Consider the following 8,433-nt stretch of genomic DNA (forward strand, 5'->3'; position numbering starts at 1 on the left):
GTTCCATTAGATGGCATTATTTGGTAAAACAAGTCACCACATTTGTGCAAAGGCCAGAAACAGTAATGGAAAGAAGAAGCCAAAACAGTAAAAACAATAAGACTGTGGGAAGTAAGGAAGTTGTGATCTAACTCTTGTCAACCCCATATACTATGAAAATAGCAATTTCCTGCATTAATTTTCACAGTCAGACCAACAGAAATGATTAAGGAGTGCCACCATGCTAGAGAAGATATAATGGAAATAACCAGCTTTGTCATACAGAACAGTGTACAGGTATCCCTTTCCGGCAATTGCTGTGTCCAGCAGGGCACTATGCACCTCCACCTGGCCAAATGTTGAATATATCTAATCTTCATTTACCAGTTTGTGTACATGACTTGTGAATATTCCCTGGTATGTCCATTATGCAATTTCCACCTGATCATAGAGGTAAAAGTAGCATGCAAGAGAATATTAATGTGTAAGATGCAATGTCACTGTGAAAGAAGTGCCAGAAAATTTTCAAAGCCAACATGAATACAAACCAAGATTTATAAAAAAAAAAAAAAAAAAAAAAAAAAAAAAAAAAAAGGAATGTCTGCAGACTTTACCAGGACCTGAGATGTAATTTCCTTGGAAAAAACAACAAAAATAATAAAGACATTTCCAAGTTTGGGGAAAGAGATGGAGGATGAACAAATATATGCAATAAGCATATGGAGAGTGGTGTTTGCTCCCTTTCAGAACTGAAACCTGAATTATGGCATCAGGAGGAATGAATGAAGATGCGGAAGATATAACATGAGATATGGCCAATAATGAGATACTGTATTTCATATAAGAATAGTAAACATGATGCAGAACTGTCCTACAACACAGTATCAGAACACCCAGAGTGATAACTATATCAGTAAACCGATTCAAATCAGAAGACAAAACATTAGATTTGGGCAATAAATAGATAGTTCACATAATAAAAGTAAACATGGTGAAGAAGTGTCTCACAACACTATATCAGAAGAGAGTGTATGTGAGTGGGGTGGAGGGGGGGAGAGGGAGGGGGAGGCCGAGGATGAGACGGAGAGATGGGGTGGAGAGGTATATGAGAGAGGGGGGTGTGAGTTGGGAGCAGGGCAGTGAAATGGCAGGGGACAGGGCGACGTGGAGGCGATTTGTTTGTGGCCACCCCGAACGGGACTGAGGCGTCTAGCAATAGATAGATAGATAGATAAAATAATCATTTCAGTATACTGATTCATCTCTCTCTCTCTCACGCACACAGGTACGCACGCATGCACGCACACACACACACACACACACACACACACACACACACACACACACACACACACACACACACACACACACAAAATGTAGATTCCATAAAAGATTTTGAAGACTGGGAAAAGAAAATACTGCAACAAAATTGTTTTTTTTTTTTTTTCATATTGAAAAGAACTAACTTAAAAAGCGAGTAAAGCGCCTCGGATCCGAATGGACCATACGTTGACGACTAAGGAACGGACAAAGGACATTCTTAGGGTGGGAACATGGAATGTGAGAGGAGTGAATGATGAAGTGAAAGAGAGAGAGATTGTTCAGGTGCTTGAGGATGCAAAAGTGGATATATGTGGATTGACTGAAACTAAATGTTAAGGTGAAAGGGTGAGAGAATGGGAATATGGTGTAGGTATATGTGCGGGAGTCAATGAGAATGAGAGGGCATGAGAGGGAGTATGTCTGATGATAGGCAAGAAGTGGAAGGAGAATATAAGAGAGTATGGAACAGTGGGTGCAAGGATTGTATGAGTGAGGATGAAAGTAGGTATACAAGCATGGGCGATTGTATGTGTGTATGCCCCAACAGAGGATCGAGTGGCAAGAGTGAAAGATGAGTTTTGGGCGAGAGTAGAAGTATGTATGGACAAGTTTGAGAGGAGCGAGAGAGTGCTGTTGATTGGAGACATGAATGGCAAAGTTGGGAATGTACGAGTGGATGGAGTGGTTGGTCAGTGGGGTGTGCCAGCTGACGTAGATGGGAATGGTAGTGCTTTGGTGGACATCTGTGCTTGTAAGCGGTCGGCAATAGCCAACACCTACTTTCGTCATAAGATGATCCACTGGTATACATGGAGAGTAATGAGGAGGATGGATGGTGAACTTGTTGAACGAAAGGCAATGATAGATTACGTGTGTGTGGATGAGCGAATGAGAAGACAAGTGTTGGATGCAAGAGTGTGGAGGGTGGGGGAATGGAGTCTCAGACCATCACTTAGTGATGCCCAGGGTAGAGATGCAACGAAAGTGGTTGAGGAGACAAAGGGGAAGACAGGAGGAAGCAGCCCCTGTGAGAAGAGTGGAGAAATTGCAAGATAGTGAGAAAATGAGAGTATAAGAGCATAATGGAAGAAAGATTGGGAAGGTATGAGCGAGAGCAAATGGAAGGGGTGGAAGACGTATGTAAGATATTCATGGAAGAGATAGGCGCAGCGTGTGAGGTGGTTTGTGGAGTGAGGAGATGCAAGGGTGTGCAAGGGACAGCATGGTGGAATGATGAGGTGAAACGAGTTGTGGAACAAAAGAAGAAGGCATATAGTGAATGGTTAGCAAGTAGAGGTAGGGGAGAAGATGAGAGAGAGAAGAGAGAGGTATATGTGAGCAGGAGAAGGGAGGTTACGAAACTGGTGAAAGAGAGTAAGAAGAAAGTAGATGAAGAGTTTGGGAGGAATCTGAGTGTGAAATGGAGAGAGAGTAAGAAATTGTTTTGGAAGGAGGTGAAGAAAGTAAGGCAGTGTGAAAGGGGAAATAGTAGGGGAGTGAAAGATAGGAATAATAGATTGTTTAAGAGAGAGAAATTGAGGAGATGGAAGGAGCACTTTGAGAATTTGTTGAATGTAGAGAATGAGAGCAGTGTAAGTATAAGTGGTTGGGGAATGGCTGGAAAAAGAAGAGATGAGAGGAGGGAGGAAGAGATCAGTAAGGCAGAAGTAGTGGAAGCGATGAAGAAGATTAAGTTGGAAAAGGCCCCAGGAATTGATGGAGTGTGTGTGGTGAAATGCTTAGGTATGGGGGTGAGATTGTTGTGGAGTGGATATGGAAGTTGTGTAGATTGGCTTGGGAAGAGGGAAGGGTTCCAGAGGACTGGAAATCGGGTATAATTGTTCCTTTATACAAAGAAAGAGGGGAGAGAGAAGTATGTGGTAACCATAGGGGTATTTGCCTTCTTAGTGTGATTGGTAAAATATAAGGTAGAATACTCATTGATAGGGTTAGGCATATGACAGAGGAGCTAGTTGGAGAAGAACAAGGGGGATTTAGGAAGGGAAAAGTGTGTGTAGATCAGATATTTGTTCTAAGATGTTTAGTGGAGAAGTATCTAGAGAAGGGAAGGAAAGTGTATGCTGCCTTCATGGACCTGGAGAAAGCTTATGACAGAATAGATAGACAAGGTATGTGGAAGGTATTAAGAATATATGGAGTGGAGGGGAAATTGCTGAGTGCTGTGAAGAGTATGTACAAGGGAGCTAAGGGTACGGTGCGAGTGGATGGTGAGCTGAGTGAGTTCTTTGATCTCAATGTGGGACTGAAACAGGGTTGTGTGATGTCTCCATAGCTGTTTAATATATACATGGATGGGGTTGTAAAGGAGGTGCAAGGTAGGGCAGTGGATTTGGGGTTGGCCCTAATGAATGAGGGTGAGATTTGGAAGCTTCTGGTGTTGCTGTTTACTGATGATACAGTATTGTTGAGTGAAGATGAATGGGAGTTGCAAGGTTTGGTGAATGAATTTGGGACAGTGTGTAGGAAAAGGAATCTGAAAGTTAATGTAAACAAAAGTAAAGTTATGGTGTTTGAGAGGAATGAAGTCACAGAGTGTGCAGTGAGGTTGGATGGTGAGGATATGGAGAATGTGAGTGCATTCATGTACTTGGGTAGTGTGATGAGTAAGGATGGAACTTTGGGAGATGAAGTGCGTGAAAGGGTACAGCAGGGAAGGAAGGTTGTTGGTAAACTGAAAGCAGTGATGAGAAACAGGGAGGTGAGTATGGAAGTTTAGAAGTCACTGCATGATAGTATTGTGATCCCTACCCTGACATATGGAAGCGAGGCGTGGACCTTGCAAAAGGGGAACAAGTCAAGAGTGAGAACAGTGGAAATGAGTTACTTGAGAGGAGCATGTGGAGTGACGTGGAGGGACAGGTTGACGAATGAAGAAGTGAAGGAACGTTGTGGGGTGGATGTGGATGTGGTTGAGAAGATTAGGAGAAATACACTAAGGTGGTTTGGACATGTGGAGAGAATGGAGAATGAGGGACTGACTAAGAGGGTGTATGTGAGTGAGGTGGAGGGAGGGAGAGGGAGGGGTAGACCGAGGATGAGGTGGAGGGATGGAGTTGAGAGGTATATGAGGGAGGGGGGGGTGAGCTGGGGGGAGGGTAGTCAAATGGTGGGTGACAGGGCGACTTGGAGGCATTTTGTCTGCGGCCACCCATTGCGGGATTAGGGCTTCGTGCTATAGATAGAAAAGAACTGTTCCATGCGTGCATCAGTCAGCCTTATTCTCCTAACAGCTGCTCTGCACACTATCTGAATGGCAAGATTCTCTACATTAAATGGGAGAAATGGCCCCAAGCTAGACCCTGTATTGGATCATATAACCCTGCTAGGTTACAGGAGCGCACTACCACTCCCAGCATGGCAGTCCCAGGCGAGACTCAAACTCGCAATCCCCCGATTACCTCTAGATTAATGCTCCAGGATTCAGGTCCCTTACTACTAAGCATATATCAACCTGGCAAAATCTGTTCCTAGGGCAGCTTGCCAAAAATGAAACAAGCCACCATCAACCAAAGAGTAAGCAAGTTTTGGGGTGGTTTGCTAAGTACTGTACTGGTGCAAACCTGCTGTAAAACAAGATATGATGTGAATCATAGTTAGTCTTTACTTATACTTTATATCTGTGTTCGTGTGACTGAGTTCTTTGCTTATGTGGCTAGTTACTTTCCAGGATGGTCAACATCAAAGAGGATATCCAGAGGATAATACATGGTAGAATGAGAAACTGCAGTTATACAGAAATGGAACCCATGTGAAAAGAATGCAAAAGGTTAATGAGCACCAAAATCTCTGAAACCCAGCTTCCTTGCTGAAGAATAAACAAATGAAATTTACTCTGGATGGAGTGATACTGCCTTAGAAAGGAGGAGGATGGGTCTTATGCAGGCTGTCAAATACATTCGTATAATAATATAAAGTAAAATATCTCTTCAGTATCTTCAAGGTCAAAACTAGAAAAACTTCAGCATTTCAGCAGTATGGAGGAAGACAATCCTCCACCCTGTATAAACAAGACTGCCTGCAGTGGCCAAAGAATCTCCCTTTAGTCTAAAAGCCAAAATGGTCCTTCAAGTGTAAACATACAGGGGTAAGTTTGGGGACCAATGGAAAGACTTCTGCAGTAGCATTCCTCAATCAATTCCACAGGGTAAGATGTTATGGGATTACAGCAGTATATATTGAAATACAGATTTTTAACCAAGACTGAATGACATCTGATTCTGAAAATGTTCATTTTATGGTAAATTCTTATTGAGGAATGTCACAGAATGCAGCAACACAGGTAATTATCAATTAGATGACTAGAAATGCTTAAAAGTATGTGCGCGGAATCACAACATTCTTGTCTATGTACCAAACCCTTAACTTTAATAATATTCAGAACAATAAAGGAAGACCATGACATATATTTTATACAACACTAACACAAAGATCCACATTCTAAGTTCACTATGTAATGCTTCAATATGATATATTCATATTTCAGGTTTAGCTACGGAATGTATGTATGAACATCACAATCCTTCCACAGCATGGGATTAATTACAATACTGTACAATAAAATTAATAAGAATAAAGATACAGCACATCTTTAAAAAATCAAAATAAATTGAACCCATCAGGCTCATCACTTCTGTCTCTGTCAATGCTGAGAATGATGATGAAAAAAGTAGTATCCAGCTGATTACAATGCTACTTCAGCAAATCACAAGTACTGTAAACTGTTCAGCACCTTTGCGACTATGCAGCACTTCTTGATTATCACACAGCACCATCACCATAACCAAGACTACAACACTGTTCTCAGACTGCAGTCTGCATGACTATATAATTGGCTTAACTGTTTTGTATAACCTCAATTATCCACTTAAATAAAAGATTTCTTTTAATTACAAGCCCTGTGGAACATGAGAAAAATGGATTTTGGTCCATTAAAATGTTTTGATGCTTTATGTGTCCAATCTTCTTGCTGAATAAAGAATCAGATTCCCAAAGCTTTTATTCTTGCAGCTCTGTACTTTGAGCTATTCCATGCATTGTCCACTTACACTATACTCTGTGTAAACTAAGCAAATCTGAGTTCTGAAGTACGTGCTATCAGTGTAAGCTTCATATCCCTGCAACTTCTCTGATAATCTTTGCAATAAAATATTTGTCCTTATGGTATACACTGGATAAACCATACCTGTGTTGGAAGGGGTCAAAATCTTTGTAATACTGCGATATACAATGTTGTATACTGGTTCAGGGCACCAACTGTTTTGAAGGTCAAATGCTTTGCAAATCATTTTAAATCCCAATGAAGCAGCTGGAAATTTCAGGTGTAAGCTGTTTATCTATCCTAAAAGGTTTTGAATTATGGTAGCCTAGCCTCAGACCTCCCGATAAATGCAACTATAAGGAGCAATATGGGACTGGCTGTTACTGTTACCATCTTCACTGCACTAGGACAAAAATTTGGTGGGTGGTAAATAATTTCAGTTGATGTTCACTATCATACACAACCCTTCCATAGTTAAGAAGAAAAATGCAATGAAATGCATAATCTATGAGGCACACTCAAATATCTCCCATTTCTTTTATCCCAAGGAAAAGTAAAGATGAAACATAGTGAAGAATGAATGCAACTAAAATATCAATACCTAGAATACAATGATGGCTTATAGTTTCATTCTGAACACTGATAAATGATATGGTTTAGCTTAAGACAGAGGTATTGGAATGATCTGGTTGGAAACTATATCCATTTACACCTTCCATATGATGATAGGTCCTCTGATTATTGCTAGATGATCTAATTCAGTTATGGAAAGCCCCTCAGATTGAAGGAGTAAATAAAGATGCAATATCTTATCAAGCTAAAATGGTGCAACTCTATTTAATATGACTAATTAGTGAGAGAGATAAAACAGCTTTGTACTGATGTGCAGCACTGTACTTTATGCCTGTTTATCAGCAGGTTGTAGCCACAGGTCTAGTTCAAGGGGTTCACAGGGACAGACAAAAGAAGACTCCGGAGGAAAAAGGAGAAACAACTAGTGAGGAAGATAACAGACATTCCTGCAGGTGATTATATGGATTTATGGCCAATGGGTTGGGGAAAAAGAATACCTGTGCTGTCCACACATAAAGTACTGAAGTAGGGTCCATACTTGAGTGGTGTGAAATTGGGAAAACCACTCAAACTAAACCTAACTTATAGGGTATATTAATTTGAACATGGATTTCACAGGACCTTGTTCCCATGTGACTATTTGCTTCGTACCATAGGATCATTCTCACATCTTAGAAGCATTTTATCTAATACTATCTATCTATCTATCTATAGCCCAACTCCCTAATCCCGCAAAGGATGGCCGCAGACGAAACGCCTCAAAGTCGCTCCGTCACCCACCATTTGACTGCCCTTCCCCCAACTCACTCCCCCCTCCCTCATATACCTCTCAACTCCATCCCTCAACCTCATCCTCAGTCTTTCCCTCCCTCTCCCTCCCTCCACTTCACCTACATACACCATCTTCGTCAGTCTTTCCTTCTCCATTCTCTCCACATGTCCAAACCACCTCAGTGTATACATTGAGAAATTAATCTAACACACAGCATAATAATTCAGGGGAAAAATGGTTGATTCAGCACTTCAACAAGGAGGCAAAAGGTCTGGGTCTGGGTGACTGGGGAGAATGTGAGGCAGCTAGGTGGTCAGTGGAGTGGGGGTCCGTCCTCCAAGAATGCCTTGAACTGTTACCAGAAACTACCTCCATTAGGAGCTACAGTGGAGGTGGAGCACACAGTAAAGTTAGCACTATACAGTAGTGTTGACAGAATGTGGGAATATCTGGCAAAGCAAATGAAGCAAATGAGATTGTTGTTGAACAACTTTGTGAGTTACTCCTAATGAATTAACCTGCAACAAGGAGACAGCCAAGTAGTACCACTGAGGCACACCACAGGTTCAGCACACTTAACTATTTCAGCACAAAGAAAGACTTTGTGTTTTATTCTGATTAATGTCAAACTATTTTACTTAGCAGAGATAACTGAGGGTGAGGTGAGATAAAATCTCAATTAACCCCTTAGCATAAGGACAGATTTTATCTTATTCTCGCAGAAGCC

The sequence above is a fragment of the Coenobita brevimanus genome, chromosome 89, assembly GCF_032717465.1.
Source record: "Coenobita brevimanus isolate Jiangsu-jjx chromosome 89, ASM3271746v2, whole genome shotgun sequence".
Lineage (NCBI taxonomy): Eukaryota > Metazoa > Arthropoda > Malacostraca > Decapoda > Coenobitidae > Coenobita > Coenobita brevimanus.